This window comes from Phaseolus vulgaris, chromosome 5 (assembly GCF_051622355.1).
Source record: "Phaseolus vulgaris cultivar YP4 chromosome 5, ASM5162235v1, whole genome shotgun sequence".
NCBI lineage: Eukaryota > Viridiplantae > Streptophyta > Magnoliopsida > Fabales > Fabaceae > Phaseolus > Phaseolus vulgaris.
Genome location: NC_143502.1, coordinates 33,880,394 through 33,897,064, shown reverse-complemented (window position 1 = coordinate 33,897,064; position 16,671 = coordinate 33,880,394). Strand labels below are relative to the sequence as shown.

The 16,671-nt window shown below is 36.3% G+C and overlaps 1 pseudogene; it reads left to right on the top strand.

Annotated features, from left to right (window-relative positions):
• The first annotated feature begins 659 nt into the window (after window positions 1-659).
• LOC150027578 (small ribosomal subunit protein eS12 pseudogene) lies at window positions 660-1,789 on the top strand (annotated as a pseudogene).
• Window positions 1,790-16,671: the final 14,882 nt, after the last annotated feature.

The following is a 16,671-nucleotide window of genomic DNA, read 5'->3' as shown; positions in this document are numbered from 1 at the left end:
GCCGGTCTAGAAAGCCCATGGAGGGGGTGAGCTTACAAACTAGACACACCCCTCCCCATGTGCTCATTTAGGCGCCACTTTTGGGAGGGAATTGATTTGAATTTCCTTCCACTTTCTTTTGAATTTCCAGCCCTCTAAACACTATAAATAAGCGGGCTTGGCTCATGTATTTGCAAGATTAATATACTTAGTGAATTGCTGCCAAATTGTGCCAATTTCACTTCTTTCCCAAAACCTCCTAGGTTAGGCTTTTAATCTTCACAAATTTTCCCTTTCCAAGTAGAGTTGGCCTCATCATTCTCAATCCCTACCTCTCATGCACCTTCAAGGTCACCACCACTCTTAGGAGGACCTTGATTCGTCTTCAATCAATGATGCTTCCGCCATTCAACAACAAAATCCAAAAATCATGAAGGCACATCTCCATCAGGACCTACAGGGCACATTGCTGCCAAATGCTATCAGAAATGTGTGTGGCGTGCAGATGTGTAGGGGTCTGAACAAGATTGCTTCTTATAGTTGTTGAACATTGTGTGAAAGGTATGAAAGTGATAGTTTTAATGTTAAGTTGTCATACGTTGGTATATATTTTAAGCCATAACACAAGAATAAGGACTAAAAGCTAGAAGCAAGCCATACCAATCGAAGTGTGCAGGGGAATGGAAGCCAGTGTGCAGGGGTTACTGGCTGGTTTTGAAGGTGCAGGTTCGGTACAAACCTAGTGATGCAGGAGAGGCTGAACCAATTTGCTAGTTAAAAATGATGCATTTGCTGCCTATTCTAAGGAGGAGATGTAAAGTGCAGAGAGGGTGGAGATTGAGGGGCAAGAAGGTGAAGGTCAAGAAGAGGCTAATTATTCAGAAAAAGTTGGAATGTAAATGAGGCTAAGAAGAATTTTTTCTTGATGCAGAATCAGTGTTGACCGTGTGAGGGTTATCTTAATGCTAAATCCAAGGGTGCTACAATTCTGGAGACATGGAGTAGAAGGGTACCACAGTGGGGGCTTTCTCTTGCAATTGCCAGTCTGAGCACCTTAGCTCTGCCTTAGTGGACTCAGACTTGTTGTTCAAGGCTTTTTCCTAAATTGTTAATGTTGATAAATGCTATAGTGTGGTGGTTCCTTTATACATTAGGCAATCCTTTGCTGCCAGTCTTGTGAGGGGCCAGAGCCTTTGAAGGTTTATTTGTATAAGTACTTTGATTCTTTTGTTCTATTTATGCAACCAATCCATGAGCTTTCACTGTTTTTGTTAGTTAGTAATTGTTGCAATGTGTTATAAGATTATTGTCACTGTTCTCAGCAACTATTGGTTTTGGCGCAAGCATCATCAACTTTAAAGGAAGGAGATTTTGTTTTTATCTAGCAACAAGGAGATATCAGGTGAAGAGGTTGTTGTCCCATCTGAGCCAGCTACTTCCATTCCAGGTGAGGTCGTGGAAATCATGTCCGCCTTGCAACTCGTGCTCAGAAAATCTCTGGCGTTGGCGGTCTTGCATGAGGCCTTCACGAGACTGCAAAAGTGATTGAGAAGCATGTTGCATAGCTCTAGCAAAAGACCGTGACCACCCTGAATATGTTAAACCTGTTAAGGCCATTTGTGCAGAGCACATTGTTAGCCTCTTCACTTTTCCTAGTGCAAAGACCTTGGGTGAATGGGCTGGTTTGTGTAAGATTGATTCCGAAGGAAAAGTTAGGAAGGTCACTGGTTGCTCTTGTGTGGTTGTCATGGATTTCGGTGAGGAACATGAAGCCTATAACGTTGTTCTGCAACATGTTAAGTCTCATTGAGTTGCAAGATTTATAGATTTTATGCACTTTAAATTGTTTTTCTTTTAGGGGCAAGGGCCTCTTGATTCTTGAAAACGGGTTGGATTACCCCTAAAATATCCCTTTCTAATTTATTACATTCTTTGTTGATAAAAAAAATATAAAAACTAAAAAAAAAGTATGCCCAATTTAATTTTAGAGTTAGAATCTTTGCTAATATACCTTTGTTTTCTTCTATTTTTTAGTTTTTAGGACAAATTATTCTTTAATGGTTGTAGGTTACGTACTATTGTCTTAAAAGATAATGTATTAGTAATATACTTTCTTATAATTTATGTTCTCGCCGGTTGACTCGCTTGTCGGTTGACTCGAACGACAGTCTTTGGCACGCTTGTCTCCGCCTGAGGATCAAACTTCCTTGGGTTGAAGAGCCTCTTACCTGCAAAGACAAAGGCGGCCGTTTGCACTCCGACGCTCTAGTCAGTATTGGGGCAAAGAAACAGTAAGTGAATAAAGTAGTTTAAGTCTTTGAAACGGTGTACCTTGCTAGGGTACTTACCACCCTTTATATAGGTTGTAACTAGGGTTACTTTTGTCCTGTTACCCATATCTAGGGTTCCTGGGAGAATGTCCTTGCGTCGCTATCACATAATCTTATCGTAATCTGGCGCATAAGACTTCTCTTTTCTGGAGTGCAACGATTAACAAAATGACCGCCAAGGTACCAACTCATGCACCAATGCTGCGGGGCCATCTGTTCTGTGGGTGTCCTAAGTATTCACGTGCCATGCATGCAGTCTTCCCTTGAAAACCCTAACCCTAACGAGCCTTAGCGCCTCCAAGGGTTGTTTTCTTGTGCCGCGCCCGAATGCGCACCCTGCGTGCATGGATCCCTCGTGACTTATATTTGAATATGTTAACTCATATTGCTTGTGGGATGCAGCTTACGTGGCCATCTTTACTATCTGGCACCAATGTTCGATGTCTGAGGTCTTCTCTAGGATCGATGACCGAGGACTGATTAGTACAATTTAGTTGATTTTTATATGTGTGGACAAGACCCTTCTTTAACTAGTTGGAACTTTGGGTTGGTAGAATTTTGTTAGGGTATTTAAAAAGGTTGTAGTACTCCTAATAGTCTTGTTTATTAATTTTTTTTTATAAAAAAAAATATCAATTTTCATAATAAACCCTTATCCAAAGTTAAAATTATGGTTGAAACCATCTTATATTATTTCACTAAATTCAGTTGTGAACTTAGTTTCTAAACAAAACTCTAAACATTATTTTGAATATAATTAATGATTTTTTTTCATAAATGAAAATATTTTTTTGTAAAAAATAAAAAAATGAATTAATAGAAAAAAATTAAGAGATGTCACCGTCCTTATATGAAATCTCATATGTACAATCTATACCCCTACCCAAAATATATATACATTGACTCCAAAAGTATTATCAACACAAAAATTCTTTTTTGTTGCAGGTGTATAATAGATAGGAATATCACAGTGTTCTCGCCAACAAATTACGACCAATCGGTACACACAGGAAGATTGGTAGCAGAAGTATGCATTTGTTGAATAAGAAGATGGTGGAACAAGTCATCACTAGACTCAACATAACAAAGGTTGTTGTTTTTCCCGGTTTTGGAAGGTCTGCTCCCAAGGCCATGAAATTGTGTTTTTTGGAAAGTCTAGGCAATATAGGAACAGAACAAGAAGGCATGACATGACAACTCTTTTGGAGGAAAGATACACGTTTTCTTGGAAGCCAAGAAGAACCGCAGCAGCTGAAAATATTTGATTTTAATCTGCCAATTTATTTGCTGAAAATTTTACCTATATTTCCATAGTACTAAACCTAATTCTTTAGGATTAGCAGTTTTGGGTTGTTTTATGCAGTGTTTCTTTTTTTTTTGTTTCGGCTGCCTACTGAGTGAGATATTGTTGGTAAAGTTAATTTATTGGGTTTCTCTTTATACAAGTGATTATTATTTTTTGGGATTACGTACATTTGTTGTAAATTGAGGTATCCTAAATTATCTTATATTTTTATTTTCTTTTGATAAAAAACACAAAAAATATTTCCAATTCTATGATCCCTATATCAAGCTCAATCTCTTTGATAACAACCACAAAATACTTGAGAATCTAGGGAATGAGTCTCCCCCGGTGTTTGATTGTTCCATATAAATTGTTAAGTATTTGATAAATATTGTGTAGGTCTCCTCTTTTTCCATATTTCATTTCCTAATATATCCAACAACCTTTCCCATCTTTAATCAAGAGATTATAATTATGTGAAGGTATAGAAATATCACAAATGATAACATTTTAAAAACAACCACACACATATATTCTAACATGAATCAATCAAGGTATATAACATCCAAAGAAAAATAAAAGCAGATAGTTTATTCAAAACACCATGATACATATAGAGTTCATAATGCGCAAGGAAGAATCAACCAGTATAACACTCATATTATCATTTTTATTATATTTATTATTATTAATACAATTTATACATATTATTATTAATATAATTTATACTTATTATTATAAATATAATTTATACTTATTATTATTATTAATATAATTTATACTTATTATTATTATTAATATAATTTATACTTATTATTATTAATATAATTTATACATATTATTATTAATATAACTTATACATATTATTATTAATATAATTTATACATATTATTATTAATATAACTTAAACTTATTATTATTAATATAATTTATACAATTTATAATAATAATAATATCAATTATATTCATATTATTAATATTATATTCAATATTCATATTCTTAATATTATATTCATATTATTAACATTATTCATATTATTAATAATAATTTTAATGTTATTAATAATATTGTTAATATTATATTCATATTATTAATATTATATTTCATATTATTATTATATTCATATTATTGATATTATATTCATTTTATTAATATTATATTCATATTATTAATATTATTAGTATTATTAGTACTATTAATATTATTAGTATTATAAAATATTATTAGGATTATTAATATTATTTGTATTATTAATATTATTAGTATTATTAATATTATTTGTATTATTAGTATTATAAAATATTTTTAGTATTATTAATATTTTTAGTATTATTAATATTATTAATATTATAAAATATTATTAATATTATTAGTATTATTAGTATTATGAATATTATTAGTATTATTAATATTATTAGTATTATTAGTATTATTAATATTATTAGTATTATTAGTATTATTAATATTATTAGTATTTTTAATATTATTATTAATAATAAGTATAATAAAAATCAGAATAATACAAAAGTAGTTGATTGTTATAGTGGTTAACTTTTTCTTTGTCATTAAAGGAAATTGTGTTCGAATTCCATTCATTGCAGATTTTTGTTTTATGGTGCCAAAGTTACATACGGAAAAAATTCGTATGTAATCTCTATTTACATACGGAATAGAATCTGTACCGGTCGGCACCGGATGACCGAGGAGTTCGCGTTATCCAGGGGATGGTGGGGTATTCTAGAGACCACTAAACATGTTTCTAGCCATCCCGAAAGGGAAAAAAGGTACATTTTCATTCAATCAGGGAATTCTTGTTAAGCACCATCGCTGACTTGAGCGTCGGAGTGCAATCGCAGGTACCCCCGCCGACCGGCCGGAGCACGCGAGAAGGAAGAGAGGTTTGAAGAACAGAGCAATCAAGGACGAAGAAGGATCGTGTATTGACGTGGATTAACATTACTTGGCCTCCAATATCCATTCAGGTACAATTGGCGCCCACCGTGGGACCGAGTAATCACTATTCTCAGACCTAAAGGTTCCAACAATTGAAGATGGCTTCAGCGGCAAACAACACCAACAACGGTACTACAGCGGAAGAGCATAGGATGATGCTCCAAACTCTCCAAGCCCAGATGCAGGAGTTGCTCCAGAAGGGAGTTACAGACCAGTTGCGTCAAGAAGAAGAGAAGAAGAGGCAAGAAGAAGAACGTCGACGACATGCTGAGGAAATAGCCAAATTGAAAGAACAAAACAAAAGATTGATGGAAAGACTCGAACAGTCTGAGCGTGAAGGACATTCGCGTGCACCTACTCCACCACCACACCAATCTGCGACGAGGGAAATAGCCCAGACGGTAGCCCAAACTGTATCTCACACATCACTCGTCCGGCAAACCCACCAGAGTGTGAGGCAAGTAGTCCTAAACAAGGTAGCAAACCCAAAAGGCCATCCGTTTACATATGATATCATAGCCACATCTCTCCCAAAGAAATGGAGAGGTCTAACCATAAATCTTTATGACGGTTCCACAGATTCGGACGAGCACTTGAACATATTCAGAACGCAGATGACCCTCTATACAATTGATCGGACGGTAAGGTGCAAGGTTTTCCCTACGTTGCTCAGGGAAGGCCCTCTCGGATGGTTTTTCGACCTTCCCCCTAATTTCATTGCAAGCTTTGATGCTTTAGAATTGAAATTCACTACACAGTATGCTACAAGTAGACCTCATCGGACATCCTCCATGTCCCTTCTTAACGTCAAACAGGAAAGAGGAGAATCTCTAAAGCATTCATGGATAGATTTAGCAAAGTTTGTATGGGTATACGTAATCTAAATCCAGATATAGCCATGCATCACATGGTTTTGGCCATACTACCCGGAAGGTTCACTGAAAGCCTTATCAAGCGGCCCCCATACAGTATGGATGAATTGAGAACAAGAGCGACAAAATTCATGCAGATAGAGGAGCATGTTGATTATCATCGAAAAGCGCATGTTGAGAACGCAGACAGAGGTAAAGGGATTCGTCCTCCCATAATGCCGGCCGACCGAGACCGGTATCGTCCCAATAGGGGTCCACTTCCACAGCTACACTCTGTTGGTTGTACCAAGGGGTAAGGTTTTGGATGAAGCATTGTAGATTGAACTGATTCCGGCATTAAAACAATCACAAACTCCCCCCAATGCCGACACAAGCAAACACTGCCAATACCATCGTAACTACGGTCATACGACCGAAGGTTGCGAAGCGTTGAAAGATAAAATTGAAGAACTTGTCCAGGCCGGTCACCTCCGATAGCATTCACTGATGATGATTTCACAGCAATTGATCCGGCTCAGGACGACCCCATGGTCATAACCGTGGAGATAGACAAGTTCGCAATCGCCAAAGTCCTAGTGGATCAAGGTAGCTCGGTCGACATCCTTTATTGGGAAACATTTAAGAAAATGCAAATTTCAGAGGCAAAAATACAGCCATACAACGAACAGATAGTTGGATTTTCAGGAGAAAGTGTAGATACAAGAGGATTCATTGACTTATTAACTACGTTCGGCGATGACTACCTCAGCAAGACTATTAACATATGATATCTACTGGTCAACGCCAATACATCATATAATATTTTGCTCGGTCGTCCATCTATTAATAGGTTGAAAGCCATCGTTTCAACCCCTCACTTAGCCATGAAATTCCCCTCGGTCAATGGGGATATAGCCACCGTGCATGTAGATCAGAAGATAGCGCGAGAATGCTATGTAGCTAGCCTAAAGGTGGAGCCAACCCGAAGGCTTTATACCACGTCGACCGACCGAACCCCAGAGCGGAGAGGTCGATCGCCAGAAAGACGTTTTAGAGGAAGAGGATCCAGAAGGCACTTAGTCGCATTATTCGACCTAGACCCCCGACTGGATGATCCCCGAATGGAAGCAGGGGAATATCTTCAACCCATATTCCTCTGCGACAAAGACCGTAAAACGCACATGGGGACATGTCTCAAGCCGAACGACCGAGAAACAATCGGTAAGACGTTAACGAAAAATACTGACCTTTTCGCTTGGACCGCTGCAGATATGCCAGGGGTAAAGTCAGACGTTATCACCCATCGTTCGGTCAGAATTATAACTAAAACGTTATCAGAATTATCAATTTTGGCCAGAAATTAATATTCCCATTATTAATTAGTTAACCGAACGGTCGGTCCGGATTATAACTTAAACGTTATAAGAATTACCAATTTTGGTCAGAAATTAATATTTCCAATATTAATTGTTTAACCAAACGGTCGGTTCGGATTATAACTTAAATGTTATCAGAATTACCAATTTTGGTCAGAAATTAATATTCCCATTATTAATTATCTAACCGAACGGTCGGTCCGGATTATAACTTAAAAGTTATCAGAATTACCAATTTTGGTCAGAAATTAATATTCCCATTTTTAATTATCTAACCGAACGTTTGGTCCGAATTATAACTTAAACGTTATCAGAATTACCAATTTTGGTCAGAAATTAATATTCCCGTTATTAATTATTTAACGGAACGGTCAGTCCGAATTATAACTTAAACGTTATCAGAATTACCAATTTTCGTCAGATATTAATATTCCCGTTATTAATTATTTAACCGAGCGGTCGGTCCGGATTATAACTTAAACGTTATCAGAATTACCAATTTTGGTCAGAAATTAATATTCCCATTATTAATTATTTAACCGAACGGCCGGTCCAGATTATAACATAAACGTTATCAGAATTACCAATTTTGGTCAGAAATTAATATTCCAATTATTAATTATTTAACCGAACGGTCGGTCCAGATTATAACTTAAACGTTATCAGAATTACCAATTTTGGTAAGAAATTAATATTCCCATTATTAATTATCTAACCGAACGGTTGGTCCGGATTATAACTTAAACGTTATCAGAATTACCAATTATGGTCAGAAATTAATATTCCCATTATTAATTATCTAACCGAACGGTCGGTCCGAATTATAACTTAAACGTTATCAGAATTACCAATTTTGGTCAGAAATTAATATTCCCGTTATTAATTATTTAACGGAACGGTCGGTCCGAATTATAACTTAAACATTATCAGAATTACCAATTTTGGTCAGATATTAATATTCCCGTTATTAATTATTTAACCGAACGGTCGGTCCGGATTATAACTTAAACGTTATCAGAATTACCAATTTTGGTCAGAAATTAATATTCCCATTATTAATTAATTAATCGAAGGGCCGGTCCGGATTATAACTTAAACGTTATCAAAATTACCAATTTTGGTCAGAAATTAATATTCCCATTATTAATTATTTAACCGAACGGTCGGTCCAGATTATAACTTAAACGTTATCAGAATTACCAATTTTGGTCAGAAATTAATATTCCCATTATTAAGTATCTAACCGAACGGTCGATCCGGATTATAACTTAAACGTTATCAGAATTACCAATTTTGGTCAGAAATTAATATTCCCATTATTAATTATCTAACCGAACAGTCGGTCCGAATTATAACTTAAACGTTATCAGAATTACCAATTTTGGTCATAAATTAATATTCCCATTATTAATTATTTAACCGAACGGTCGGTCCGAATTATAACTTAAACGTTATCAGAATTACCAATTTTGGTAAGAAATTAATATTCCCATTATTAATTATCTAATCGAACGGTCGGTCCGAATTATTAATTATTTAACCGAACGGTCGGTCCGGATTATAACTTAAACGTTATCAGAATTACCAATTTTGGTCAGAAATTAATATTCCCATTATTAATTATTTAACCGAACGGCCGGTCCGGATTATAACTTAAGGGGTATCAGAATTACCAATTTTGGTCAGAAATTAATATTCCCATTATTAATTATCTAACCGAACGGTCGGTCCGGATTATAACTTAAACGTTATCAGAATTACCAATTTTGGTTAGAAATTAATATTCCCATTATTAATTATTTAACCGAACGGTCGGTCCGAATTATAACTTAAACGTTATCAGAATTACCAATTTTGGTCAGAAATTAATATTCCCATTATTAAGTATCTAACCGAACGGTCGATTCGGATTATAACTTAAACGTTATCAGAATTACCAATTTTGGTCAGAAATTAATATTTCCATTATTAATTGTTTAACCGAACGGTCGGTCCGGATTATAACTTAAACGTTATCAGAATTACCAATTTTGGTCAGAAATTGATATTCCCATTATTAATTATTTAACCAAACGGTCGGTCCGGATTATAACTTAAACGTTATCAGAATTACCAATTTTGGTCAGAAATTAATATTCCCATTATTAATTATTTAACCAAACGGTCGGTCTGGATTATAACTTAAACGTTATCAGAATTACCAATTTTGGTCAGAAATTAATATTCCCATTATTAATTATTTAACCGAACGGTCGGTCCGGATTATAACTTAAACGTTATCAGAATTACCAATTTAATTAATATAACCCCAAAGTTATTCGAATAATAACTTAAACTTTATTCATTAAATTTTGATAAGAAATTATGTCGAGCTAAATCAATTATTAATCAAACCTTCGTTCGGCCCGAATCGTATATTAATGGAAGTGCTTAATCGTATTGATAATAAAAAGTAAAAGATGATTCTTCAAAAGCAGTGTAAATATAAAGCGATAAATTTGTTCTTAGCCCACACCCCGGGCCCATATAATAACAGTTTCAAATAACGTCGATGGTGTCGTCCGGTTGTGTAGATCCATTCGGCTGTACGAAATCATCTCCTTGTGGTGCCTCTGTTATTGGATCATCCATGGGTTGGTCATTATCATCACCTCCAAGCGGCATCAACTGGCCATCCACCACATCCATATTGGAGTCATACCGCTCATTGTCAGCCGGTACTCCGTGGAAAAAGGCGACTTGCCGGACGCCCTGCTTGAAGGATTCCTCATTGATACTCAACATGAATCCTTGGAGTTGTTTAACCTGAGCATTGAGGGATTCTTTATCAGTAGCTAGTTCTTCCTTAGCCAAGCACGCCTCATTTCGAGCTTCGTCAACCGCCTTCAAGGCCTCCTTCAAGGAGACGGCCGAATCACTCAGCTGCTTCTTCAACTTAGGAATGGAGACTGTCTTGGCTCTCTTCAGCTCATCACCAAGAGCTCGACTCACCACGGCAGCCCGACACTGCAGTTCCACCATTTCCTCTATCAAGTCCAAGCAGGGAACGGCCGAGAGAACACCCTCGTCTTCAGAACGAAGATCGAACTGCATAGTTGGAGCCACCCTCACAGAATGCCCCAGCATACTCACCGGACTTCCGGACGACGTTCGAGCCTCGGATCGAGAAGCCTTAGCTGGCCATCCCCTATTTTTACCTTGAACCGGAGCGGTAGCAGGCTCGGCCGGAACAACCTCCCGCTCGGTTGGTGTGGGCGCGATCCCGACAAGAGTAGATATCTTGCTTTTGTTAGCTTGCCACTTCAGGGTATTCATATACTTCTTCAAGTTAGGATCCATTGTCAAGACGATATCTGCGAAACACAAGAACAAGTAAGAAACATTGTTATTATTCAAAAGGCCGAGAGGAAAAAGGTGCTCACCATTCAGGTCCGCCAATTGCTTGGACGACCCATAAAGGGCTACCAGTTCCCGAGTAGGAAGTCTACACGGTAGTTGATTTACAATCATCAAAATTCCTTTATCAAAGGGAGATAAGGATTCCCAAAACCGATGGTCAAGGGAAGTGGGCTTCTCAGTCCAATGAAACAGGAATTTTGTGGTTCCATCAGCGTTATAAAACAAGTTTCGGTCGTCCGGTTCGACAAACACTTTGAAAAAGTACTCTTTAAAATTCTTATAGGAAGTGGTAAATGCGGCAAAACGCACATTACCCGCACGACTGGACAACGATAACCAACCAACAGGAGTACTCGGGTAAGTGTTATAGTAATATAAAAAAGACTCGGGAGTAGGCGTAAGGCTAATATTTGGCAAATGATTCGAAAGGCTTGTAAGATTGCCCACGAATTAGGGTGCAACTAGGTCGGTGCAACATTGAGAATGCGAAGGACATTCATAGTAAACTCGTCGAAAGGAAAACTTATGTGCAAGTGGGAAAAGAAAGTGCTATATACAAAGAAAAAATCATGAGGGGCATTCTCCTGACCGTGACATACACAGTCAGTCACACCACAAATATCAACAGCCAGCGCCTCGGTCGGGCAGTCTGGTGCTAGAAAATTTTTATGGGCAGAAAGAAATTCGTCTAAATCATCAGAAGACTTTATTTTACTAGGGATTTGGAGGACGGATGGATCGACCCAATCATAACTTGGGTCGTCCGATGACTGGCTCGCACTGCTAGATGCAGTACGAGTCAAAGACGAATCTACAACGTTCGAAGATTCTATAGAGGAGGGCATGACTAACCTTAAGCGAAGAAACTGACACTGGCAACAGACTCGACACTCGGCAATCGAAGCAAACGGCGCAAGATTCAGAGAGTTAAAAGAAGTTGGAAACCTTCAAATGATCAAATGAAACACTATTTATAGGGTGGGAAGTGAGAGAAGAAAGCCCCAGCGCTCGTCCAACACCGTCAGATCAAATTCAATCCAACGGTTAAGCACATTCGGCATACGAAACGGCACGAAATCCCCACCGTTGAAACCATCAGGATGGGACAACATCCACAAACAACAGCTCTGCCATGCGTCACATTTCTACCACAAATTTAATGATGCCAGCTATCGAGCACTACCTCGAAAGCCCCGTGCATCTTATACGACTCTTCGACCATTCATGTCCTCGAGCTTGGGGGGCAAGTGTACCGGTCGACACCGGACGACCGAGGAGTTCGCGTTAAATGAATTAGTTTAATAACGAACGTGGTTACGTGGAGTGAACAGTTGTAACATCCGCTGAATACGTCAAGCACGTTCTCTGGAAAACCCTACCATCCCCTGGATTTCAGGAAACCGCCAGGCACGACCCAGAGACCACTAAACATGTTTCTATCCATCAGTTGCTTGGTCCACATGGCCAAGGCCCAAGTCAACCTACTAAAGGGACTTCCGAAAGGGAAAAAGGTACGTTTTCATTCAATCAGAGAATTCTCGTTAAGCACCATCGCTGACTTGAGCGTTGGAGTGCAATCGCAGGTACCCCCGCCGACCGGCCGGAGCACGCAAGAAGGAAGAGAGCTTTGAAGAACAGAGAAATCAAGGACGAAGAAGGATCGTGTATTGACGTGGATTAACATTACTTGGCCTGCAATATCCATTCAGGTACAGAATCCGTATATAAATATCTGTATCTAATGTTGATTTTATATACAGATTTTGATCTGTATGTAATAATCCATATATAATTTGCTTTTTTCTTGTAGTGAGAGTTCATAACTACTTATTCATCTAGGCATTGAGTAAGAGACAAAAATAGTTAATATCAAATATTTAATATTAAATAAAAATTAATTTAAAAATAAAAAATAATTAATTACTATATTAGTTAAATTAAATATTATTTTAAAGAATAAAAAATTATTAGTATCTAAAATAGTTTATATTATTAATAAAATTTATAAATTAGTTTTTAAATTGATATTTAATCACTATCAAAATTTTAACTACCAACTCTAAAATTTAAAATAATTTAAAAACTATTTATTAATAATAAAAAATATTTTAAATACCAATTTTGTTTCGATACTAAACCTTTATATTAACAAGTATAGATTAGTAAAATAGAAATTAAAAAGGCATTCAATAATCTCTGATAACATTAATAGTTTGTTTGTGAAATATGTGTATAAAATAAATACAGATGAAGAAAGAGAACACATTATATTAAATAATATTTTTATCCCTGTCACGGTTTCTTTTTATTATTTGGAAAACATTTATTCTACTTTATTTTTTTTTTTCAAAATCTTAGTTTTCATATATTAGTTATTATTTACTTCTAAAAAGTTATATTAATTTTAATTGTAGTTTATTTATTTTTCAATTACTTATTATATTTCTTATTTATTTATTATAATTTAGCTATACATTTCTGAAATCAACTCATTCATATTTTCAAAGACTTTGTTTAAATTAATTATACACACTTCCTTATAATTTAAAACATTTTCTTCTAATTAGGTTTTTATTTCTATTTCACATAATTTTTCCAAGAAGTTAGCACATTTGAATGTAACAAAAAGAATCAAATGATGACTGATTTGAATAATTTCATTCGTGTTATACAAGCAATAGAATTATCAATAAGTCATTCAATGAATCCGAAAAAACACAAAACTTAAAACAAACAGTATTTGATGACATTTAAACTTCAAATGGAGAAAGTGGTGAGCCTTAAATGTTCTCCCGATGTTCGTTCACAAACCTTTTCAGTCTCTCACTAATGGTGGTTGTTCCTTCCTAACAGAAAGAATTGCAGAATACAAAACCATAAAAAAGAGGGTAAAGTGGTCATCAAAGATTTGCATGATTAATGAAATATTAGCTTATAAAAATATACTTGAAGGAGTAAGTAATTAATTAAACAAAGTTAGGAAGAAACACAAAGGAAAAATATGAGTGATTATGCATACTTGTGCTTTCACAACATGTAGCATTGAGTTTCCAGTGATTGAAGAATTGACACTGATGACCTCTATTGTCTCTTCGAGCAGTATGCGAATAATTTCTGTCAGAATGAACTGGTTGTCGTGTGTACACATTAGAATGATTTGTAGAGAGGAATCCATCTCATGAATCTCAATTTTTGGTGCTTCATAACTGCTGGAAGATGCACTACGAGATCTCTTCTTTTGCAGTAGTAAGCTTTCTTTCTTCTGCTGTGCCATCTTCACCTTTGTCTCTAAGTTCTTGATGTAGTTGGTAGCCTCGTCTATTAAATCACCACGTGATAATTCTCCTTCCTGAATTAACGAAAGTTACAATCAATAGACAGACATATATTCATGCATGGTGCAGGGAGAGAGTGAGAACATGCCCTGGGAATATTATTGTTAGGCAGAAGAGAGTTAAGGTTGGAACAAAGGTTCTTCATATGGTTTCTCCTGTTTTTTTCTACAATCCTTCTTTCGAGCCCCTTCATTGAAGAAGGTTGATCCCTTTGCTGTTGATCACCCATTTTTCTTGCTGATGTTCAGATACTTACTGTATCTAGGGTTCTGAGAAAATGGTTTGGGAAAACCCGCATTTTAATGGGTAAAGATGTATATATATTGTGTAATGTGAACACTCACTAGAATTCGGAAGAGAGAAAAGTTTCTTTTGACATTGTTTACTCAATAAAAGTCTAAATTTTACACCACAACCCCACAATGATCAAGCTTCTCATTTCATCCACATCACACTCCTTGTTCAATCTCTCATCAACAACATCCATGACATTCCCTTCCACATAGTGTTGCCACACCCAGTTCATCACAGGTATATGAAACTCCCCATCTAGATAAGTCCTCCTTCCAAAATATTTTTTATTATGAGGGAGGACCGTAGGAGAAGACTCGAGGGTCGAGAGGGGCAGCAGTCATCAAGCAACTTTATCTTTTTTTTTCTTCTCAAACATAGCAATGGGGAATATGACACGCATAAGATTTTTTAGAGATGGACAAAGGTGAAGGAAGTTTTCATCTCGCATAGACTGAATAGGTGAGGAAGGAGTTTTGGATTCGTCCGTTTTTTCGAGGTATCAAACGTCGAAAGGTTGGAGAAGAAGCTGGACCAAATCTATATCGGACACAAGAAGCTCCATGTAAACATCTCGAGGTATAGAAGAGATGATCTTAGTAAAGGTACGCCTAGAGAAGCACGAAAACCTTATGGTCATGAACCTGCAAAGAACAAGGTCAAAGAAGTGTGGAGGGAGAAGAAAGGGAAGGTTGTAGCGAAGATGACCTTAAGGAACCAGTCTTACGTCGATGTTGTGCGCAGTTGTTCAAAAGAGAAGTGGAAAGGAACGTCTGTCGAAACCAAGCACGAAATCCTTCCGTGGATGGTTAATAGTATGGTAGGCCATATGTTGTCGAACCTTAATTACAACAAGTTGTGTGAAGAGTTTGTGAAGGGAGGATGAATATAGAGTGAGGTTCTTCGGTGATAATATGGTCCTACTTACACCAAAGGGAAGTGAGCGGATGAACGATCTTATTAATATGAACAAAGATTGGTTTCATAGCATCCTTGAGGCCATTGAACCATGGTCTGAATCCTCTGTAATTGGCCACAAAATCATCTGGTTAGATGCTCTGGGTTACCACTCTCCTTATGGAATAAGGACTGCTTCTCTAAAGTTGTTGGAGAGGTGGCTACCCTGGTCTCCATTGATGATGCTACGGAGATGTGGGCTAATCTTGAATATGCCAGATTTCAAGTGCGCGTGCCTAAATCCAGTAATGTTAGATTATCGAAAAATATGCGGATTAATGGGAAGAGTTATTTTGTTTGTATCGCAGAGGAAGCCAGTTACAAAGGCCGTTATGGTAATAGCCGCACTTATAAATCTTGTGCTGGAATTACAAATGCAACTATGCTAAATAGTATTTTTTTAGTGCAATCTGTTTAGTGTTAATTCCCATATAAGTTAACTTATTCAATAATATATACCCAGCTAGACAAATACATAAACTCAGATAAATTCAGATAATCAAATTATATATATTGATAAAAATGTATTACAAACACTAATAATATATCTCTATCTATCTGTCTAATTCCTACACTATTGATCAGCTATCCTAGAGTTATAAAAATTTAGGATTTATATGGACCAAGAATGTCTCACATATGCTATGGCTTTCGAAGACATTGGTGCCTAATCCGTGAAGAACTGCATTTCAAAATATGGTTGACATAAATTAGTTTTAAGATACATATATGTTCAAGAATTATAAAAATAATTTAACATACATGTTACCTCCTGCTAATCACTTTTAAGGCCTAGTCTTACAATGGTAATCATCCATTGCATAATGTAATAGCCGCACTCATAGCTTCTTGGTTGTTTATTACACTATAATTGAATAAAAAGTAAAAGTTAGTATATTGATAAAGAATGAAAA